At 38.9% G+C, this 23,973-nt stretch overlaps 2 protein-coding genes across 4 annotated transcripts in view; one reads left to right on the top strand and one right to left on the bottom strand.

Moving 5' to 3' along the window:
• flrt1b (fibronectin leucine rich transmembrane protein 1b) overlaps positions 1 to 23,233 on the bottom strand; it is a 44,763-nt gene extending 21,530 nt beyond the window's left edge. Inside the window, exon 1 of one of the 2 annotated variants that reach the window (XM_017408368.3) lies at positions 23,127 to 23,233. The gene's annotated coding sequence lies outside the window, so the exon portion shown is untranslated. Of the gene's footprint in view, positions 1 to 14,757; positions 15,449 to 23,126 lie in introns of those variants that run through there. The other variant, XM_017408369.3, reaches the window with a different exon arrangement.
• The window catches only part of macrod1 (mono-ADP ribosylhydrolase 1), a 135,149-nt gene that overhangs the window by 45,022 nt on the left and 66,154 nt on the right, over positions 1 to 23,973 (top strand). The window lies entirely within an intron of this gene.

The following is a 23,973-nucleotide window of genomic DNA, read 5'->3' as shown; positions in this document are numbered from 1 at the left end:
CATCAAAATTAAACAAAATAAACATTTGAAATATATGAGTTTGTATGTAATGTATGAATATAATATACAAGTTTCACTTTTTAAATGGAATTACTGAAATCAATGTACTTTTTCATGATATTCTAATTTTATGACCAGCACCTGTATATGGGACATACTGTGTCTTCAGCTGCTTCAAACTCTGCGCAGTGTGCGATGGTATTGATAATTTGAAAACCGAATCTCTGTTTCTGTTCATATTGTTTGTTTTCCACAATCACTGCTCAATACTTCTGTCAGTGTATTTCTTATTGATGTACAACTCTTTTTGTCTTTGCATTTTTATACTTTTAATACAAATAATAGTATTTTCTCTATATGTACTTCTTGTTTTTGTGTACTTTGTGCTTTATTTTATTTTAGTGTTGTTTGTTTTTGTTGTTACTATAAACTTTTTAGAATACTACTTGTTCTGCTTTATAGAAAATCCAAAAAAAGAATAAAAATCTATAATTTTGCTGCCACAGCAATGCAAATGCAAATTAACGTGGAAGAACAAAATGTCTTTCCCAGGCCAGCCTAAAATAAATAAATGACCTAAAGTCCATTAATAAGCACATACAATCCTTTGGTAACACAAAGTCAGAGGTCAGCTGAAAGGTCAGAGTCTCAGAGAAGACGCCGTTCCTCAGCCATTTTGTCCGGGCTTTGAGGGGAGGGCAATGAATAGTTTACGAGCTGGACGGGTGGGGTCCATCATCATGTTCTTTGCTCTGATTCTGTGGTTGATTCTTGATGCAACAGCTCTGCCATTAACTCTACTTTAACTGTTTACTAATTTCGTCATGGAATCAAGAAATCATGTTCAGTCACAACAAAACGCTGAACACTTGTGTAAACCTTCTGCTCAGGACATATATCTTAGATGCTGCCATAATGTTTAATGGGCAGACTATCACCTCTTTTAAAAGCATATAGCCGCATAGATTTCTTTATCCTAATTGTTAAGAGTGTTTTGCTTATCCTCAACTGATCTTTACGTTTTATAATCCTGTGACTTTTACTGTCATTAGAAGAGAAAAACACTCAAAACAGCTGTTGTTTTATTGGATTTAGAGTAAATTACCAATAACCATTTCAGCCTCAATGTTTTTATTGGTGTTGATATGATTTATATAACGCAGCCACTCTCGATCTATGCAGGTTATGTTTATTTTAGTTCCGAATGTAGCCTCAGCATAACAATCAAACGGCACCTTTTTACGATAAATCATTTTTAAAACACCTGGATCTTGTATATGCGTGTAGTGGGTGTGTTTCTTGCTGCGTTTTCGTTTCTGGCCCTCCACCCCCCACTTGTTCCTCTGAACCATAAAGGCAGGACAAATCTCCAACAGTGATCAGCCGCTGAGAAGCAAGCAGCGCAAATGGGAAATTTCAATAGATAGGGCCTGAAACCCTATTGTCAAGAGTCAGAAGATGGAAAAAGAAAAAGAAAGGGAGTGAGGCTAAAGAAGAAGGATGGAAGGAGGGGAGCATGGATGGAGGCAGACAGGGAGACAAAGTGAGCTATAGAGTTTTCTGCCCTGAGGGGAGGCCAGTTTGCAATGAAGGAATGAACAGCAGAGGAGGGAGTAAACGAGACTTTGAGAGAAAATGTGTCTGGAAAAAAAAAAAAAAACAATAACAAAAAGAAAGAAAACGAACTGAAGGAGAAAGTGAGGTCTTCATCATTTAAAAAATCAAAAAAAAATCAAAAAGGAGGTTGGAAAGAAGGGCAAACGTTGGGCACCAAGAGGCGGGCCGACAACTGTGCACGAGGATGCTTTACATAAATAGTGTAAGACTAATGAAAACGCTGCCGGCTTCATTTTAAACACAGCAGCTAATAATTAAAAGAGTCAAGACCTCACGCTGTGTGTCCACGGAGATAGCGAGCGGATTTTTGTGCATTATCTGCAAATAAACTGTATTATCTCTCTGGGGGGTCCTCTGAGGGCTGCGGCCTTGAGTGCTGACTGTATATTCACGCAGCTGTAAACAGGAGTCCGCCGACTTCACCTGCTCACTTCACCTCCAATTAGGATTGATGGCTTAATGATGAATGTTTTCATTTTCTACCTGCAGCTGCCGCGACGAAAAACGGCTCTAAATTAAAACTCGACCATTTTACCGCGGCGTCTGTAACTCGGAGTGAAAATAATTATTTAGTTATTCTTGACAGGACAGGAAAGCTTTTCGCAATCACAATTTAGACCTGAAAACCTCTCAGATGAGCGCTTTTAGGAAGGCTGGCAGCTTCTTAAGGCAGGATGATGCAGGTTTCATTATGGGTTTTACAGACTGACTACCCCTGAAGCTGTGAGTAAAATCCTCCCACAACATGCCGGAATTAATTTCTGCGCTCAGTCATATGCAATAAAGCGACAACGTTATTAAAAAGAACATTCTGTAGCAGGTGGTGCGAGTATAGCCTCGGTCACGTCAGTTGCGGACAAAGCCATCTGGATTATGTCTGAGAGAAACATGAACTTTAATATTTGCCTGTTTATATCAGCCTAATGCTGTTTTCTATCAGCACAGAAGGAATGCGTCAAATTTATCTGTTAATAAAAAAAAAAAAATTAAAAAAGGAAAAAAAAGAAACCCTGCTCACCCCTCAGCCTGGCTTATAATGCACTGGGAGATGCTTTGATATACCCCATATTTCAGCACAACACACATTTCTGCAGGCAGCCCCAGCATGCAAACACATCGCCTTGTGACAGTATGTAGATAAATAATCCCATTAAATATGATTGAAGGTTTTTACAGCCCTCTCTCCGTCTTGTTCTCTCTGTCTTCAAGCTCAGAGGGAGGAAGTAACTGCAGATGGATAATTTACGGGTCGGACACCTTTACACAGTCTTGCATCACTCACAAACAATAGTCCACCAGAAGGCACTCTTAGATAAGTCACTATTACTCTCGCGGGGTTGAGCTTGTACCTTCGGATGAGAATCCCTGGAGTCCTGTGTTTGAGACGACAAACAAAACAGGCCATTTTAAATCCAATAAGATGTGAAGTAAACTCGGCCTCCTGGTGGCAGGCTAAACCTCAAATCCAGCTGACAAGCTTTCTGCCTGTCACCCGCAAACATTTTTATATCCCCCCTGTATCATTTCCTGCCACTCTTCGTCTCGTCATTATCTCAAAAAAGAAACAAAAACGTCCACCGGAGCTCAACTTTTTCTGTGTGAAATGCATGTGTGCCGAGCTAAAAGCGCTGCCAATCTGTTAATGGCCTGTCGTTCTGTTTACCTCCGTTTGTCATTATATAAAAGACAATGAGCAGACTCGCTCAAAAACACGGTAGGGTAATTATCAAAGCTTATTAAAGCACAGAGTCGAGCTGAGCAAAACGTGTTGCATACCAGAGAGGTCTACTGGAGACCAATTCATCAGGACAAACGCATATTCCTACCAGATATCCTCACAAATCATGCACCATCTTGTCATGCTTTGCACAAAGTGTTGCATTGTCTCAACAAATCTCAGTAATTAGCTTGTGTTCATGTAAATTTCCATCTTCAGTGTCTTAAGATATTGTGGCAGTGTTTGTCGCTCTTTGTTGCCTTGGTAGCTGCTGGTACTTTGGCATTTGCTTCCACTTAGAGACTAGTTTTGTTGCAAATTAAGCCATTTCAGTTCAACAGTTGTGTCATTAAACTTAATCACTTTGGTATTTAGTCTAAATTTGGCTTAGATTCATGAAAGTAGTGTTTAACATTGTGCTCCATTTTCTTCCTATTATGGTTTACTGGCTATACATCCATAACTACGGAACAAAGAGCTTGCTTTATATTTTTTTTGTAACAAACATTTCAATGACTGCTGTCTTATGTATTTGCGTTCAGCAGACACCAACACATTCCACTTAATCCCCCTCCATTTGTCATTAAAAATCAGGCTGTATCAGGAAGATGCTGCCAGTTGGTGCCAATCCCAAGCTTCAAATTGAACATTTGTTTTAAAAAAAAAAAAAAAAAAATAGGAACTTCCCATAGATAACGTTCTTGTCATGCCATAACGGCAGTAATTTTTGCTGCAGGCGACACACTCAAACTGCAACAGACTGAACGGTGGCTGCAATTGGTGAGAAACTGGAAAATATGGGACAATCTGGAGCTTTTGGCACACTGGTGCCATGACAAATGTACTGCATTTCCACTACAATGAGGGATTCCAACATTTGTTTTTGCATTATTCTGGCTTATCTGGTATTCAGCTCCTAATTCTGCACATCAGATACAGTTTTCTAATTATTATAAATTCTCCCCGATCAAATCTTTTGTGTCGCCTTTTGTTTTGAGGAGTGATACACTCACAGTTGGAGAGCTGTTACACGATCTGAAAAGAATTCACATTCAGAAATAAGATAATCGATCGTTTTGTCCTCAAGTTTTTTTTTTTCATTCATTGTTACGTTCATATCTGCGCTTTCTTTTTTTTGTTATCGACTTTCCGAACCTTTGATGAAAGAAGGATCAAAAAGAAACCCCTCGTTGCCTCAGCCGAACTTCTCCATAAGATAACATCTTTAGCCTTCGCATCCCTTTTACCACTGGCTTTATTTTCTTCAACAACATCTCTCTGCAACTGTTCTTGACACCGTAACAAGCACAGAAATGTCAGCCGTCAGTGAAACTGTCTTGTAGTTATTTATAATTTACCTGCAGTAAAATAAATAATAATAGTAATAAAAAACAAAGAAACGGCAAAAACTAAAAGTTTTGGAACAACAGGTCACTGGAGCTTTCTGTGTGAGCCGCTGCTGCTCACTGCTGGGGGCATTTAGAGCAGTAAAATCTATAAGTTCTTTTTAAAGGCAAAACAGCTATTTGTTAATTTTAGATAATTCAGTCGGCAAAAACTATTGGCAACAACTGGGATAATCCGTTAACTACTGTAGTCGTATTTCAAGCCAAACATTTATCGCTTCCGGCTGCTAAAGCATAATGATTTTGCCGTTCTTTGTTATATAATAGTTGGCTGAATAATGTGAGTTTGTTAATTGTCGCCCGCTGTCGTCCTGGTCGCATAAATTATAAATAATCGTGTCGGGCAAATTGCCTGCGTTTGCTAAAGATGAGGCCGCTTCATTCTTGTGTCAAAGGTTATGGATTGCACAACAGCAGCTTAGTCTTCATGTCTGAAAACTCAACACAGAAAATGTGACTTTTGTCTTTGCAACAACTTTTACCTTATTTCCGTCAAAGAAAGAGTTGGACGTTTCGGCAGTGATTTGTCTCGTTATACTATTTTTATCAAATTTGTTGAAGGTTTTAAAGCCTTGTGAGGGGAAAATTCCTGCCTCTGACCCATCTGAATTTCCCACATTGCTTCAACAAATGCACAAAAACATACTCAAAAGCAAGCACTCTTAAGCCGTAATGGAATATAACAACCTAATGCAAGCCTGCTGCTTTTGTTTTGTGTATATGTTCATATCTGTGTCCAAAAGCATCCTGAATTGTTAAAACCTTCCACTGAGTAATGCACTTCTCTTATGTGCTTATCTGGCATCAGCTGTCTTTTCCATCTATTTCAGGATTTCTGGGTATTGTATTTACGAAGTCTTTTTGGGGACAGTCTCTGCCAAAAGAAAACAAAAAAAACATGGCGTAGCTTTAATTACGTAAAAGCACAGTTTGCTTCGATGTCAGATGGCCACATACAGTGAATTGTTAAGAGTAATTTAACACAATAAGCAGACCTGCATTTAATTCATTTCCAGTATGAATGAATCTATCCTCTCATCTTTTTTTATTTCTCTGCATGTGGCAAAAAGCGTTTTCTTTATTCAGTAAAAAGGTAACGCAGATATGATTACTCCATCTGAAGCCTACGTATTTGTCTCCTGAGTTGCACCAAATATGGTGTGATCTATATCTGGATTTTAAGAAAGGGTGGCATATTAAGGTTGGGACTACATGGGCAACAATTAAAGTAAACAAAGTGTGGGTTTGGTTAGAGAGGTTGACAGTATTTGAACAGACCCCTGCAGTCATCAGGGTTTTTTTTTGTTTTGTTTTGTTTCTATCAAAGTGAAATAACTGAGGAGTATTTATGTTGCACCCTTGAGAGCAGCTGCTTTAAATGCTGACAACAGGTGCCTTCTACTTTTTTTTAATCTTTTGCATAGAAAACATGGAACAATTACCTTTTTTTTCGAATGAAGTGAAGATAATACCATCTCACAGTTCCCTGCGGCAGCAACATGTAGATAAACACGTACAGATCCCAGCACAGAAAACACGACTTAGATTTGTGTCTTTGAGAGGAAACAAAGGTTAACAAATATTAGGACTGCACAATTTATTGAACATTTCTTTCTGGCAGTATCACTATGTGCAAACTGCATGCAAAAAAAACATAAACGCTAATTTTAGCACCCACAGCCGGCACATAGAGTTGTGAACATTGTAGTGACATGTGGTTTTACTGCAGCTGATACTGGCATCGCAATATTCCACAATAATATTACAATTGCATGTTTTCCTAACATCGTGCAGTCCTGCTAGATAACTGTGAGCAGATGATCTTAAGTCATCATTAGTGAAACTTAATGGTGTTGACAAAGAGACTTGTAGGCGTAAAGCATTATTTCAACCTCTCAAAAACGTAAAAATGATCTTAATACCAATATTTAAATGGATCATTAGGACCCTTTTAATAAGGGTAATATCTTACCTGCTGTAGATTGCTTTTTGAAAGGCCTCAGTTTGGAGGAATAGTTTAATTCTGACTGTCTTAAAACAACAACTCTAAGTTGAAAACTTCATAGCAGTGTATGTGAACGCTCTTTTATCAACCTTTATGCTGCTGTCAACTTCACAAGACTTGATTATTCAGGCGGAGGTATTATGATATGCGCCTCAGCCCTTCAGTCTGGTCAGAATTAAACTATTCCTCCAAACTGAGGTTAGTCAAGGAGCTTTTTACAACACACATTTGGATATTATTTGGGCATAATCTTTCCACAGAAGCCCACCTGAGATCTAAATTACCCCTTTATTGGTAATAAAGCAATGCTGCTCACCTACATTTTAAAGTGGTTTCTAAAACAGCGTTGTAGGAATGCATAAAGTCAAGTATTAAATGTGCTTTTAGTTGTCTTGGCTCTGAACATTCATTATGAGAGAACCATATCAGTAAATAGAGTTACATTCTCTTTGCACTGAGCTTGTCTTTCCGAAGTCTTTCTGAATTCTCCTTCATATTTTCCCTTGATCTCAGGATGTTTTCTGGGTCAAGGAAAAGTGCTTCAGAGAATACTTGCGCTATGGTCGACTACTCAGAAATATTACCTTTTAAGTCTTTACCCAAACACTTTTTCTCCTGACCCCCCGAGGGGGAAGTGTTAGGAGGTCAAGAAAAGATGAGAAGAATGGATCTTAGAAACTTAGCAGAAGACAATAATGCTGCTAAAATAATGTGGAGAACTAAAACCCATTAAATACTTCAGCTCGTACGGTCTTGGAGTGTTTTTCTCAAGATGGACAACTTGGTGCAATAATGACTTCAGTACGAAGGTTGGCAATTTAAAAATACTTTAAAAGATCATTTAAACACCACGTAAATGAAACAGATTGTTGTCCCTGTGTTTACATGAATGCTAATTAGTATGACCACATGAAAATGATTGAGCATTGCTTTGGAAGCTGCAGCTGCAAGGACTTCTGGGACATCTCTTTCTTGTTTCTTTCCACAAAGGATGGTCCAGTGTTTTATATTTCTAGAGGGAGAAATAAAACATTTTTTGTAAAGTGTTTAATTTTGACTCTGTTTAACTGTTGTGCTTCTGTGAGTACACCCAAATCATTATAAAAGCAGATTTTATTGTTGCACGGAAATGTGAGTTTAGCTCTTTTTAGCCTACTAAAACAAAAGCAAACAAATTAGGGAAAAAAGCGGAAAAGAATCAGAAAATTTGTAAAGCTCAAATTGTTGGATGCAGTAAAGATAATTCGATAAGGACCTTTAGGATGAAACTGATTCAGCAGGTTGAAAGAGTTCCTCCCAGCAGCCACTCGGCTCCACATTTAAAGCAATTCTTTGAAACAGCGACCAGCTGTGATTCATTCATTTACATACTGAGATCCAGTTTCAATCCAGTCTGAAGAAGAATAATGAGCATGTTAATCAGCACCGGGTCTTGTAACAGTACACAGAACCCAAAGTTCAACATGTACTTTTATTAATGATTCATGGTAGAGAATATTTGCAGTTGGCCTTACTAATTTTTACTAAAACAGTAAATGGTACGGGCATATTTGCATTCTGAATAAAAAGGATCCTTTTAAAGTGGGACTTTAAATATGTTGAAATTTAAAGTTTAAATGGAAAACATTGAGAATTAAAGTAATAATTAACACTTCTATGTCATTTTAGCACACAGTAGTCTGTTTTTTGTCATCACAGCCAGGTTGTTTGAGAAGATGAAGTTGGAAATGTCACCGGGGAAAAAAAAAATCATTTTTGGTTTTGTGCTTGAATTTAATGTGAGATAACACATTGTAGAATCTAAGTAAAAAACACTCTAGTTGATAAACAACAGCTGTTGCACTTGTAAAACTTTATAAAGCTGCGTCTTGAATACAGGAACCTTTTCCAGGATTCTGTCGTTTTTGAGGGGCCTTTTTAACGTTCAAGGAGTGACTGCAGAGAAACAAAAACACCTTTCTTATAAAGTGTAAACTCAAACCCCATAAATTGGGTAATTATTCAGATACAGATGACATTTTAACATCGGGTCTAAATGAGCTCATTCCATTTTGTGTACCTGCCTGTTGTCTGATGTTTCTATTTTTCTTTTTTTTTTGGAGAATGTCATAAACTGCAGACAAACAGATATTGTGGGAGAGATGCAGGATGTTTATATGAATAATATCTGAAGGCCACAGTTTTAACACCCACCACTGAAGGTGAAAGGGTGATTATGACTTGTGTGTGTGTTCATTTCACTTCATAGTTAACAAAGTTCCTCATGAACCACTGGATGGATTTTAATGAAAGTTATCATTGGATGTAGCTCTACAGCTTAGGTCAATCCATTCAAGATGGCTGGCACAGCTAAGCAACCTTCACAAACACATAATGGCAGCCAATTTTATAAATATTGAGCTAAGATTTGGTGTGGTAGTAGCTGAGAGTTATGCCTAACACATGTTTAAAGCACTAGCTGATTGCCATTAACCTTTGGAGGAGTCAACTCTGTCTGTTGGCAAAATTCCTCATGAACGACTGAACAGATTTTAATAAAACTTTAAATCATTAGGTGTGCATCTACAGCTGATTACATTTTAAAATCAGCTCAATTTAAGATGGTCCCCAAAGGCAGCTAATCTTAGAATTACAAAATGGCTAAAACTCAGCTAGTATTAGAATATTAAACTGAAATTTGGTGTGGTAGTAGCTGAGCATAGTCTTTGATACATACTCCGAGGGTTGCACATTGCACTATATTTTTATTTAAAGCTTTGGCATTAACCATTAGCGCTAACATAGATTCTAACTGCTGATAGATCTTACAAGCTGTCCTATTATTTACAAGATTTGACCAAAACAGATTAAATTAAGGAATGATAAGCCTTTAATTTATTAGTCATTTTTATTAATTCTGTCTAGGCTGCATTTTTTTTTTTCCTCCAAAGTGAAACAGTACACATACGAAATCTACAAACATGTCTCTTCTGACTTTCATGAAGCAGACAATCATAAGAGTAAGTTCAGTTAAGTTAAAGAACAATATGAGGTTTGAGTTTTTGACTTATGGATTTAATCTCGTCATTCTGACTGTTTACACTGAAATGAGCCCTCTGTTCTCAAACTTTTGGTAAAGATAAGAAAATGTGCCGTAATCCTCAGTAAACTGTAAAAGCTGTTCACGCAGTTTGAGTTATGAAATCATTGTTTTGGGGGCGAGTTAACACTCCAAATCTGGCTGTAAGTGCAGCGTTTCCCACTCACAGGCTTTTAATAAATTGGGTGCCAGGAAACGCTAATGCCCAGGTATATATAGAGATCCTAATATAGCAGACAACCTCCCAGTCTCTTTTTTGGGGGTTGCTCTTTTTGTAAAAGAAGAGAATAAACATATATGTCTTATAGAAAACAATAGAAAATTGAATATCCACGCATAAGAAATTGGATACAAAGTCAGCAAAAGTTAATGTGACTGATTCATTTATCAACCTTCCACAATCCAATTATTCTAAAGAAATTAAACAGCCATGAAAAAAATCGCAAGCCAGTCAAGAACAGCAAGGAAGTCATGCATTTGTTTTAATGGGGTTTTGATTTAAACTGCAACCAATTCCAAAAATAAGTCATTAATAAAAGGAAATCTTCCGAGCTTGCCAAAAGAATTATTAATTCTTCACAATTAGTTACAGCCCAGTACCAGTTTCACACTATGGGTTATTTACATTATTTACATTTTTCAGTGAAATATTAATGCAGTATGTCACAACTGATATTAACAAAACCGAGGAGAGAAGCACAGCCAGTCGGTCATCTTTTTTTATTAAGCTTAAGTGAAATATATATTGACGTTTTACAGATGGTGAAGGTCAGATTTTGTAAAGTAATGATTCAGTAGAAATCAATCAGGTCAGTGTGTTGGATAAGAGCTAGCCTGAGGACAGCAGACATATAACTTAGATACATGAGGCCCAGAACAGCCACGGGGAACTGACCCAGTGCCTCCAACATGAACATGTAATCACACACTGGTAAACCGAACAAACCGCCACCAGGGAAAATGACTTTTCTGTTGATGAAAAGTGCGGGGGAGCTGGACCCTCTGGTCTTGCTACTGGGATTTTTACATTAAACAGTATGGAATAAACTGCCTGCTTTTACAGGCAAAACAAAGGAGGCAAAAGTAGTGTTTCCAGTCATATTACAAAGAAGCACAAATTATTGTTTTAAAAGGAGCTCCATGTATTATGAATGAGGTAAAACCGGCACATTCTTACACAACTCCGCAGTTCCCCACAGCTCTGCGAGACAGTTTAGAGACTCTCAGATCACAGTTTTTGTTCATTCTGCTTCGACAAAACTCGAGAAGCCCGCTGTACTTTAAATGCCCAGCACCACACTACACACACACAACTCTACTGGAGAAAGGGCTTCCAAATTACCATATAAAGAGACAGATATTTCCCTTTGTGTTGACTAAAACAGAGCTAGAGGGAGACAGATAAGCCATAAAATAAAAACCCCGACTGGTGACGTAAATAACACTGATTGTGTTGTTACAACACAAAGTTCTGTTGGGAAGCTATGGGCCCATGACACGGAAACTCTCCTAAAGGGGTCGTTCAGATTTTTTTTAAACTGGGGTAGTGAGTAGTACTTATGAGCAGTCAGTGTTTTACCTGCAGTAGATGGCAGTCAGACAATCTCTGTTTGGAGATTTAGAGGAAAGTTCTTTTGGGGGTGTCAAGCTAACAGCTTCTCAGAACAAATTTTGCTTACACTGAGATGGAACGTTGGCCTGCAGTCTGTTGTAACATTTTATTTGCACCAAATGCAGGTCATGTGAAGCTTTTCTGTCAGACTTACTATCTGATGCAAAAGTGATGTGATGTAAAAAGACACAACACCGTGATCGCTTTAGGTTTGAGATGTTTATCACCCACTGCTGAAGGTGAAAGGGCAGTAATATTTTTGCCCGTGTGTGTGTTTGTCTGTTTATTATAAAAATATCTGCTGAACTCCTAGGCTGATTTTACTGAAACTCCCAGAAAGTAATCATAGGATGTACATATAAAACTGATTAACTTTTGGAGTCAACCTGATTGAAGACGGCAGTCATTTATTTGTTTATTTTTTATTTCCTTTATGGATAGTGAGGTAACATTTGGTAGGCTAGTATCTGAGTCATCCTCTCTCAGCTGTCTACTGAAGGTAAAATCCTGCTCATAAGTATTATGAAACCTACTTCAAAAAAATCTGAGTGTGCTTTTTTTTTCACATTTTGTGAGTCAGTATTGTTCCAGTATACAACTCATGGGTCCCCATTTTTAAGCTCCAGTTGAACGGACTGTGATGCTGCGATGGTTGTTTATTTAAAAGAAAATAGGTTCGAGAGATTTTTCACCAGGAATTTTGTGTTCTTGCTGTTCTTGGGACCATAAGTTCTAAAAATATGGACAACAGGGAACCTTCTCACACAACAGCTGCTCTAAATCAACCATATATTCCACACGTCTTGTCCCAGCCTTCTTTCATTGTTGAGAATTGAAGCCAGCAGGACCGGGTTTACTAGAGTGGCCATGTTGTATTTTTACGGCCAACGTCAGCGATGTGGGACTTTAAGACCCGCCTACTCTCACACACATGATGTAACATGAGCTTTTTTTTAGGCAAGAAAGAGCTAAATACACCTAAATGAACATTTGAACATATAGCAGCAAGAGAAGAATGATGTAAATCTACAAGAGTCGACACTTATTTTATCAGGGGCAATGTTCCTTTGTTTACATGGAGGGGGCAGGACTTAAAACTCATACTGGAACTAGCTTCAACTTCCGGGTTCATGTCAGAGGACTAGATATATACAGTCTGTGCTCTGAAGAAGCATCTCTGGTTTGTTTCCTGCTGCTCTTGATCGTATTTGCTGTTGTATTCTTTTTTTTGTATGTCTTTGGCTCCACCTGTTGAATGGGTGTTTTATTATCATGCGTGTGTTGTTGATGCTCACAGTCTACGCGGTCAACCTCGGATAAAGTCTGCAGACCTTCACAGACCAGTGCAGATGACGTAATTTATACGACACAGGCTTCGCAGTCAAGCAGACGGTTTAACATAAATTTCACTTCATAACAAGCAAGCACTCCCTGACAGCTGAAACTGAATATATTGCATGGCCTCTAAACTGAGAACCTATCCTTTAGTCTGCAGGAACCAAACAATCTTCTGCAGGTTAGGTTCTCTGTTCATGGCTCCACAGGTTAAAACTGTTGTAGCAGCACAAGTGGACCTGCAGATTATTTGTCAGGTAGTTCTGTCTGTCTGTCTGTGATAAACATCTGGATCTCATCATAATAATATATTGTGCTAAACTTGTTTGCTCTTAAAAATGCTTTTATTGGAGGTTTAGAAAATCAACCAAAGAACACTTTAAGGGTTGCTTTTTTATGTTCAGTAAGGTGTTTTCCCATAAATCTTATCAGCTCTATCAATTCCTGTCACTTTCCACTATCAGAGGAGATCAAGTACAAAAAGTCTGCAGGGAGATTCTAAACCAATATCTTCCATATTGTTTTAACACAGATTCTTGGATCAAATGCTAATATTGTATTTTACTGCCTGCAGTTGGCATCGGCAGCCTGATTGCAGAACAACACAAGTCAACAGTACAAGACTAAAAGCTGATTAAAAAAACAGATTAATCTGTCAGGAGTACTTCTTTGAGTTCAATTAGGGCCTAACAAAAGCGTTAACAGCAGACACACGCTGTGCCGAACACATCGTCATTTACATATCCTTTAACACATCCTGGTACAAACTCAATACTGCCTCAGATTAGCCTGGGGATTTTGGAGATAAAAATGTTTTCGTTTCAAATCTTGTTTTACAGTTTCTAAAATGCCCAATTGTGTTTGTTTATTTTTTATTTTTTTCTTTCCTTCCCACCCAAAAAACTTGTCTTAGCTTATTAGGTTTCAAACAGAGTTATATAAGCAGCGCTCCCCTTCTTGCTTTCGGATGGATGAATAGGAGGAGATCAAAAGGGAGGCGATGAAGAAAAAGTGTCTGCTGCCTTCTCCTCGTCTTTATTCTTGCCACATTCTAACCATGGCAGTTCCCTCCAACTACATGACTCGGCCTGGATTCTGTTTTTCTCCGTCTCTGTCGAAGACATTACACTTTAATCTCACGTTCTCAGCTGCATCCATCCATCCATCCATCCATCCATCCATCCATCCATCCATCCATCCATCCATCCATCCATCCATCCATCCATCCATCCATCCATCCATCCATCCATCCATCCATCCATCCATCCATCCATCCATCCATCCATCCATCCATCCATCCATCCTTTAATCCCATGCTCTGCTCAGCTTTAGTCCTGAGAATATTATTCTAATCTGCAGTTTTCAGTGTGACTGCTACAGTAATCCTTAACATGTATTTACCGTGCGTGTATGTGTGTGCACAGATATGCATGTATGTGCATCTTGACGCAAGATTTTGTGTGTGTGTTTGTCCAGTTTGTGTCCTGCAGAAAGTGGAGCGTCACAGCACATCTGTGGGTGTACAAGTGTTAGATGAGGGGTGCAGGCATTGTCAAGTAAGAAGCCTCTGGAGAGATTTTGTTTTGGTTTCTGATGCAAGCATGCAAACTCATGTGAGTGGGGGGGGAGTGGTGGTGGTGGGGGGGGGAACTGCACGCAATTATGCACAAATAAAACAAAAAAAAACGCTCATATGAGGGATGCAGGGAGGGAAGATAGATGTAAAATCCAGCAAGAGGGAATTCTTTCTCTTCAGAGACATAATCTCCCACTTTAATCTCGCTTTGGATGCAACTCTCAGAAGCTCTGCTGTGTTTAAATCTCTAACTTTTCTTCTTGTTAAAGCTTAGGTGCACAAATTACAGCACGACCGAAACACAAGCACACATACGAGCATCACAGTGACAGTCCTTAAGCCAAGCACGGATGAACAGTCTATTCTTTTTTCCCCCCATCACAAATGCACAGTCATCAACCAGATCCTACCTTTTGTATCCGCTTGTCTCCTCCTCGCGTCCCTCAGTGCATCCCTTTCAAACCATCCTGTCAAGTCAAGTTTAGCAGCTATTATTTCTGCGGCTCCGCTAAAAGTCCCGCTCAGCAGCCTTCTCTCCAGCCTTGGCGGAGGGGATGGGGAGGATGTCCGCGCTGCGCACCGACCCCCACCCCGCTGTTTCCCTCGGAGCTCTGATGTGGGTTCAAACGTGAGAGATGAGAGACGGTGTAGAGGCTAACCTCGGCTAAAGTCTCTCTTCCTCCCCCCTCCTCTCTCTGTCTCTCTGCTCACGCTCTGTCTGTGCGCTCCGCTCAGCCGACATTTACGTCAACTTATAGTTGAACTAAGGAACGGATTGACATGATGACGGTTACTCCCTTTTTTTCCCCCTCTCCCTCCTTGGAGCAAAAAAACACATCAGCAACAAAGGAGCCGTTTTCCACCACCAATTTATCCGCCGGAGTCTTCAGTCTTTTTTTTTTAAATAAACCAAGTGTTTAGTAACGGATGACAGGTGTCGCCTTCAGCGCGCGTTCAGCCCTCCTCCTCTTGTTCTGTGCCTCGCGCTGAGGCTGCGCGCGCTGGTTCCTCTGTATGCGAGGATGTATGGCGGGGCCCCTCTTTTCAGCGGCTCTTGTGAGTTTTGTTACAGAGGTCCGGCAGGTCGTCATGGTCCAGCAGCTACTGGAGTGGCAGGTGCGCACTCAAACTTTCTGCTATAACGAAACCAAAGATTTAAGGTGATGTAACTCTTGGGGCCCCACCCCTCCATATGCTGCTCCTGGGACCCTTCAGATGGAAAATGATTGAAGCATGTTGAAAAGATTTCCTCCTGGTGTAGAAAAATGGCCTGGCTCTTTATGTCAGACTTAACTTAAACGTACACAGAAAAATCCGACATGTTGCTTCTATTTAAAATATGAAAGTTTTTACTTACAATTTTAGGTGAAAAAGCCCTACAGCTTTGTCCTTTTCTTATTCTTTTAACTGCTTTAAATTGTCTTGAAAGTCCTATGTTGTGTACTGTTAGTTTGGTTAATTTGGGATAACTAATTGATCTTATTTGGGTAATTGTTTGAACTTGCAAATTTTGTGTAAACCTTTTGTTTCCGTTAAGTTGATTTGAATCACTCATTTATTAAACTGCTTAGGGTAACTAAATCTGCAAATCTATTTGAGCGTAATGATAGTATTTGAATGGCATTTATTAACTGTCCTAACTAAAATGAAACGTCTTGCGTTCCTTGATGCATATCACCCACCTTTTTAAAAGCCAAAGTTTTAAAGATCTTGCACATAAAGTACCTCAGGGATTCTGTTGGGGATGACTCTCAGCTACTTGCACACATATTAGCTCAATATATGTAAAGTTGACTGAATAGAACGATTTGTTTGTTTGCCAAGGCACATTAGTGGCTGCCATCTTGAATCAAGTTGACTCCAAAAGTTAATTGGCTAAATCCAATAATTATTTTCTGAGAGTTACATTAACATCCATCTTGTGGTGCACAAGATACTTTGACAGACAGAAACAAACACATAAAGGTAATCATACAATTACCCAGCCTTCATGGCAACAAGCACAACATTGCTTTGAACCTAAATGTCAACCATCATAATTTATGTGGTCTGCTGAAAAAGCTTTGCCTTGGTTAGAGTTGCAACTAATCTGATTCAATAAAGGTATTTCAGCCAGATCCTGGCATCATTCTTAAATCCTATATAGGGCCGAGGTCACCAATCCATCCACAGATCATGGCATCATGGTCCTTTGATCCTGCAGTTTATAACTTTGACAGATTTGAGCACCAGACTGACAAACAGTTTCTTCCCATAGCTATCAGACTCTTGAATGATGTTGGTTAGATCTCAAATCCGGTTTGTCAAACTGACTGCTGAGGGGTGTCGTCAGGCTTTGTCTACATTATATATAGTGAAACTTGTTTAGATTTTTTTGGTTTTAATTTTTTTAAAGATGCTGGTTTGTTGATTGTGAATGTCATTACATGGTTTTAACATTTGATTTTTACTTTTTTTGCATTATTGGACATTAAAACACATCCAGCAGTCTTGTACATATCAGTAGATAAATTTGTTTGACAGATTTCTTAAATTTTAGACATACAGGTGGACTTTTTTTTTTTTACATAAACCTGCTACAGAGTGATCAGTTTGTTACTCAGCCTAAATAAACAGTAAAGCTATCAGTACATGTGAGGATTATTCATATGAAATTACTATTATAAAGTACAAGAATATACAAAACAAAAATATAAAAAGTAAAAAAGCTCTCATATTTACATTTAGAAATTGAGATTAAATCTGAAAGACTGAAAAGTTATGGTGCTGTGGAGATATGACCATACTTGATTCATCTTCCTGTTGTTCCAGAAATCACTAACTTTTGTTGGGTCTAAAAAAATTCTTTACTCTCACTCCACACTCTCACACCTCCAAAATGATCTGAAATTAAGAAAAATAAATGAATAGGATGGCCTTAGCCTCAGATTGAAGGGATAAAGCAAAAAAAAAAAAAAAATCACTCAAATGTTTCAAACCATCAATCTGCTTGACTGCTAAAGTCAAGGTGACAATAATACAACTCAGTGAGATGTGGAATTTCAGTTTATTTCATTTTTATTGTTAAGGTGTTTTTCTCAACAACTTTACCAACAACTTTAGTTTGTTAAACTGACATACACTGAAATAAAAACTGGGTTAAACCCCATTTTACAGTGTCCAGGCTAAAGTAACACAAAGTCACACTTTTTAGCATCATTTTGTAGTTATCAGTTTTGAAGGTCACAGAGAAGTTTCTGTGAGGCCTGCTCTCCGGGAGTCACCGCTGTTTAAATTGATATTGATGCGTTTTAATTCAGTTTTCATGACCAATGATTTTTATTTGCCTTAGAGGCACCCCTCACAATTAATTAGCATTTATTACCTTTGGGCTGTTCTCCCACAGAAGAGTCACCACATGCTGCATACACAGCAACATTAAAAGTAGCCGCTGCTGGCAGATTCTGGCTTTGTCAGACCTGGGCGCAAACACCAGGAGAGCAGCCCCTTCTCCAGTTGGTAACATCTGCAGAACCTCTGCACACATAACAACTGCAGAGGGACCCGTGTGGCCCTTGGGGCTGTGGGTGCAGGTGCAGCTGCACCACCAGCACCCTCTGGCGCTTCTCCAAAGATGGCCTCCAAGGATTTCGTATGAATCACATTTAAAAGGCTCCTCACACTCATTGTTATAATCAAAACAGGAGAATATGTTGATCGTGTAAATTACTTTTTTAGAAAGTGTAATTATTTTTTTAGATATACTTTGTTTTTTAATATGGCCAGTTTTCAAATATGATTCTTAGTCTTCTATTTAATCTGCTGATATTTATGGGTTGGATAAATATATTCAGTGAGGCAATAATGTCTCCTTTATCATTATCATTCCACAGCTCAAATTATAGTGCGCTGTTTGACCCACTTTATATCATAATGTGAGACACTGACATGAACGCCTGAGGTGCGGCACAGTATAATGCAATTCAATTCAAGCTGTGTTTAAAAAGGTTATTATAGTCAGTCTCTGTTCGGATTACATCAGTGAGATGTTCATTCATCTCTGCAGTCAGTTGTGTGTGCTGTTGAGCGCATTAAACTGAGTGAGTTGTGTCGCACGCTGCAAAAAATGTTTGCAGCTTTTCTTGGAAACAGTTGTTAACGAGAGATATGGCGGTACAGTCGCTTTGATATTTTTCATTTTCCTTTGTGGAGTTATTAGTGAAAGATAGCAGTAATTTTCCTACAGGTATTATTAGTGCACCTGTGCTAAATTACCGTAATTTATGTTGTAGTTATCCCTTACGGTATCAGTGTAATAACTCTGTGCAGGCAATTACTTTTTAAAGTAAAAGTAGGTTAAAGCATTCACTGTGTAGTCTGTTCACAGTTCTTGGGAGGGGAAAAAAACAACCTATAAAAAAAAAAGTAAAATGTCTTGATATACAAGGTGAATTCAGATTAGTGCACTAATATTGACTTTATATACCGTTTATAAGATTGCTCTCATTTCTCTTCTTATTTCTCTGCATAATATTTGTGTCAGCAACTGCTGAAGCATAGACTTTTAGTTAAAAATATAACTTTGAGCTTTTGCACAAAAATGAAAAAATAGGTTTGTATTCCCCTGACTAAACACTACCTACATGTTCAGCTCTGATTGCTAATTAGATCACAGAAGACAAGTTTCACTGTGTAAACTTTACAGAACTTCCTCTGCGACATTATGCCAAACTCAAAGATTGTCTTAAATCACTGTTAAATTTGATATTTGCTTGTCAAGTTGTCCTTCCTGTTTTACATGTAGAGGTTTAGAGGGAACCAGTTGATCAGTATCACCTGCAACCAGAAGGTGAAAATGGGTGATAATGTTTTTGCCTGTGTGAGTGTTAGTGTGTCTGTCTTTTAGCAAAATATCTTGTGAACCACTAGATGGATTTTAATTGAATTCTCAGAAAGTAATATTTTGATATACATCTACAGCTGATTAACTTTTCGAGTCAACCAGTTTAAATCTCTGGCATGAAAGGTGGCAGGTATTATTCGTTCCTGTGAGGAATCTTGGAAAAAAACAAATCAACCAGACCAAATCAAATTATTTATTTGCAAGTGGTGGAACAGGGCTTATTATTTGACATCCTTGTTTAAACTCATGGTTAAAATCATGGAGCTTTGGATGCACCGCTGAGACCAAGTAAGCAAAAATGAAGCTATTTTTTTGTTTTTTGGTGTTTCTTGTAAAATGAGCCATTGTCCATCATTTTAAAACATTTCTCATCTGATGACTATGTGTAACAACTAGATTGCCCCAGGAACTTGAAAAATATCTGTATTCACATGTTTAAAATACAATTTAGTTTATGAAGATTTTATAATTCCGTATTTAAATGTCAAGTTTTAATATAAAACCCTTTATGATACAAACTGTCATCTCCTATTTTACTGCAACCGTGGCAATAAAATTGGCGATGAGGATGCATCACACTGGTGAGCCTCCTATACCATTAACAATGTGGTGGAAAATATTCAACAATATTATGCTTGTCGTAAATGCTCTGGGAGACAAATGGCTGAAGGAAAGACGATGTGCAGTTTTACTACACTGCTTGGGTCCAAAGGGAAAGCATCTGTTCTGTACACTACCAGAACAAGGCACAACATTCTTTGAAGCCATGCCTGCAGTTGAAACATATTTCGTCCTCAAAGCATTCAGACATTGTGTCAACATATCGATGAAACTGTGAGCCAGTATGTTGCCGATTTCAGAGCTTTAGCTGAACCATGTGGCTTTGGACTGACGGAAGATGAACTAATAAATGATCAGTTAATTTTTAATGCTTATCTCGGTGCTGTGAAGGATAAGTTATTGTTGGAAGAAGACCTCACACTGGACAAAACTATTACATATCAAATAGAATCAGCAGTGAAAACAGTGCTTGTTCCAGAGTTAGCAATACTTTTGTTAATGATGTTAAGCTGTTGGCTGCAGCATTTGGTAAAATCACATGCCAAATGAACATTGAAGCACCACAAGGAAACTCCCAGGACCTGAAATTGATTGTAGACACTGGAGCCACAAACTATCTAAAAGCACCATTTTGCAGAATGCACATTGACTTAACCCAAAATTAAACCAAAATGTAACCTACCTGTCACTGCCTGCCTATTTCCTAATGTTTGTTTTTGCACATGAAGGAAACCATTGCACCATTACAACTGATAATGACCTACAGTTTACATCTTCTGCTTTTTCTCACTTTGAGTGACCTTGACATTAAGCACATCAATGCAAGTGTATATCATCCTCAGGTAAACGGATGTGTGGAATGATTTAATACAGTTCTAAAAGACTCCATTCAGGCAGCAAAAGTGACACAACGACCCTGGAAGTTGCAGTTATTGAAATGCTTCACAGCCACCAGGCTTCCACCCATGTCACAACTGGTGAATCTCCTTTCTAGCTATCAGAAAAAGAACCAATGAAGAAAAAACTGGATATTCTGCCCCCACTTAAAGACAGTGGACAGTATGACCATGTATGAGAAGAAGTGACTGTACAACAAGCCGAAGGGTGGGATATACAAACAAAAAGAGAGTAGACAAATCCACCAAAGTCACTGTTGGGGCTATGGTCAGAGTGCAGAAGCATTTTCATGTGGGAAAAGGATAGACCCAGTACAGCAATCCTTCATCAGTACAGCAGCAGACTGGCCTGAGTTTATTGGCTCTCAGTGATGGAAAAAGATGAACTGCAACACAACTTTCACTTTGCTCAGATGAAACACCAAGACTTGATACAGCAGAGGAATCCCAGTTTGTTCTGGTGCCCAAAATGGACACCAGAACAAACTGTAAAGGGAAAGACATGCACCAACTTGGACAAAAGACTGATTTAAAAAAAAAAGTTGGCCAAAGTGTCCCCAGACAAGACACGGAACCCCTCATTGCCTCTAGTGTATGAATGTGATTCAAAGCACTGATGTCTTTGCCTGAGTTTTCATCTCTCTAAAATCTCCATTTTCAGTTCACTTACTGATTAAACTGTTTTTGTCAGCTTTTTGTTTGTTTTGCCACAAATTAACATCACGCCATTTTTTTTTTTTTAGTTTTGTTTAGCAGACTAAAGTGTTACAAACCTTCACTTAATGTAACACAATTGAAAATAAATAATTTGTTTTTGTCTCAGCTTTAAGCAGGATTTATTTATAAAGGGTTTTTAATACCCCCGAAAATTACATAACTTTATCTACATTTATGTTTATTTTACTTTGGTTAAATTTAAAAAGTTGTTTCAGCCAGGCAATGGTTGATGTTGTCATGTTGACTGATTTGTGTTGGCACCAAGTTATTTAGTATTTCTTTCATGTCCGGCATTGAGAAAATCCACAAACTGCCACCAGCTGTTGTCGTAACAAGTCACAAGAGGATTTATGGCAGAAAACGATAGTGAATACCTTTACACCTCTGTTGGTTAATTTTCTACCTCATCACAGCTCATTTGCATGAATTTGAATTCTAGTTAAACATTTTTGAAGCTTATTAAGACCTTGGCTCCTGTCGCTCTTTGCCTGGGCATGGATCATAAATTAGGGAATCAATTTGTGTCATACTGATATCTGCAGGATTGTTTGTTTGGTAAGAATGTATAGAACATGAACAGATTTAAGTAAATTTATTTGAATGTCACCAACTCAAAACAAAAGAAAATCTGAAGCCACAACACAAATTCAACCCAATTCATGCATTCATTCCAGTCTAATACAGTCTAGTCTCAATCTAAACATGTCACTTATAAATCTACTTCATCATTAAATAACACGCACACCTGTGTTTTTATCAGACACAGGTGTGAATGAGACTCCAGGAAGCTTGAAAGCACATTCATATAAGAATCTGGAGCTGCATTTGCCAAGGGATATGAGAAAAACCAATAAAGGACTCTAAACACAGGTGCAAGAATAAGAACAGAAATAAGATAAATTTCCTCCCAGTATACTATTATAAATCATCATTTAAGCCTTGCAGGCGTCGGATTCCTGTTTTAGTCTGTCTGGTTTTTATATTTAGGGGGAGATTAACTCTAATTAGGCTCTGTCTTTTAAATGCTTCATAAATACAGGAATAAAAGGAGTTGGATTGAAGGTTTTCATTCCCTATTGAATGGTCAGTTAATCTTAATTTAGCTGCTCATCCGTCCTTCATTGTATCAGTAGCTTTGTCCTTTTTGACATAAGGACAATGGCAAAATTGATTGGGATTCTTGAGTCGACCAAACAAATGATGGTTAGAAATTAAATGACTGAAAGAGGCATAATGGTGGTTAGGACAAGTGGGGTGGGGGAGGAAGGCGGGAGAGGGAGGAATGCACAAACAGGTTGCTCTGGGGCCTGGGGAATAACAGCGGAGAAGGCTCAGAAAACACAGGAAAAGAAAAATAAGATGGAGCGACGGAGAAACCAACGGCAGTTTCAAAAGGGCTGAATGTAAAGCATATTGGACTCTGTTTTCTTCATTATCATCGTCATCATCATCATCTCCTGTCTTCTAACAGAATCCCATTGAGACACACACTCACACACAGACACACACACCCTGACAGGTGAATAAACAACAGTTTTTAGACTGTGCCAAACAACAGCAGAGAGCTCGTATCTTATCACAGCCAACTTCTTCCACCTCTTCCTCCTCTATCTTAGCAGGTTTTAAACATTCACCTCCTGTCTTTTACTGCTCCATCAATCCGTCCTCCCCCATTTACACCCCCCACCCCCGGCCCCCTTCCCCGTTTAGCTTCATTACTCACCTCTTTAGAAGGACTTTCCATCCTGTTGTTTTATCTTTCTTGCAAATTTAGTCCTGCGTCTCTCTCCTCCACCATCAAGTCTCTTTCACTTCGTCTCTGGCTCTAACACTCACTCACTCCATCACCCCTCCCTCCGTCTCTCTGCCTCTCCCCCTCCCCGAGCCCTTCCTCCGTCCCCAGACACCTCGCACTCTCCTCGTCCACCTCCACCTCCTCCTCCTCCTCCGTGTCAACTTGCCGTCCCTCCTCCCCTCAGCCTTTCTCCCTGTATGTAGTTGTATAACTTATCACCCTGATCTCTTCCCCACTCGATAGTTGGTGTGTGCCGGCAGCAGATGTAGGCATGCTTTATTTAGCGGCTCAGTATTAGCTATTCCAATTAGTCATCTAATACCAATAAGAAAGAGAAACTGTTGGCCTCCATGCACTGGGCGCCGTGGGAGGACAGTTGTTTGTGTTTGCCTGCTCAACAACAGTGGCCAGCACAGTCATACACACACATACACTCTTACACTTCTTTCACACACACACACATACGGCCGGGTGGAGGGTACATGTGGGTTTTAACAGATGGTGAAACACTTTCCCTCGCGTATCGGCATTATTCTCCCTCTCTCTAATTAACTAGGTTTCAGTAACAAACCTTTGGGCTTTGCTGTCGCCATGGTTACCCAAACACTGAACTGTGACTGTCTGCATTTGTATATGTGCGTGTGTCTGCCGGCGAGTGTAATGTTTGTGGTGTTCACACCCTTGTGCACTCTCCTGTGTGTGTTTGTGTCCACATCTCTGTCACTGCGTGATTGTGCATGCACATGGGTATCTTAGTTGCTTTGATGCCTTTGTT

Source organism: Kryptolebias marmoratus, linkage group LG9 (genome assembly GCF_001649575.2).
Source record: "Kryptolebias marmoratus isolate JLee-2015 linkage group LG9, ASM164957v2, whole genome shotgun sequence".
In the NCBI taxonomy this organism is placed as follows: domain Eukaryota; kingdom Metazoa; phylum Chordata; class Actinopteri; order Cyprinodontiformes; family Rivulidae; genus Kryptolebias; species Kryptolebias marmoratus.
Note: the sequence above shows the minus strand (reverse complement) of the source record. Positions and strands in the feature narration are given on the sequence as shown.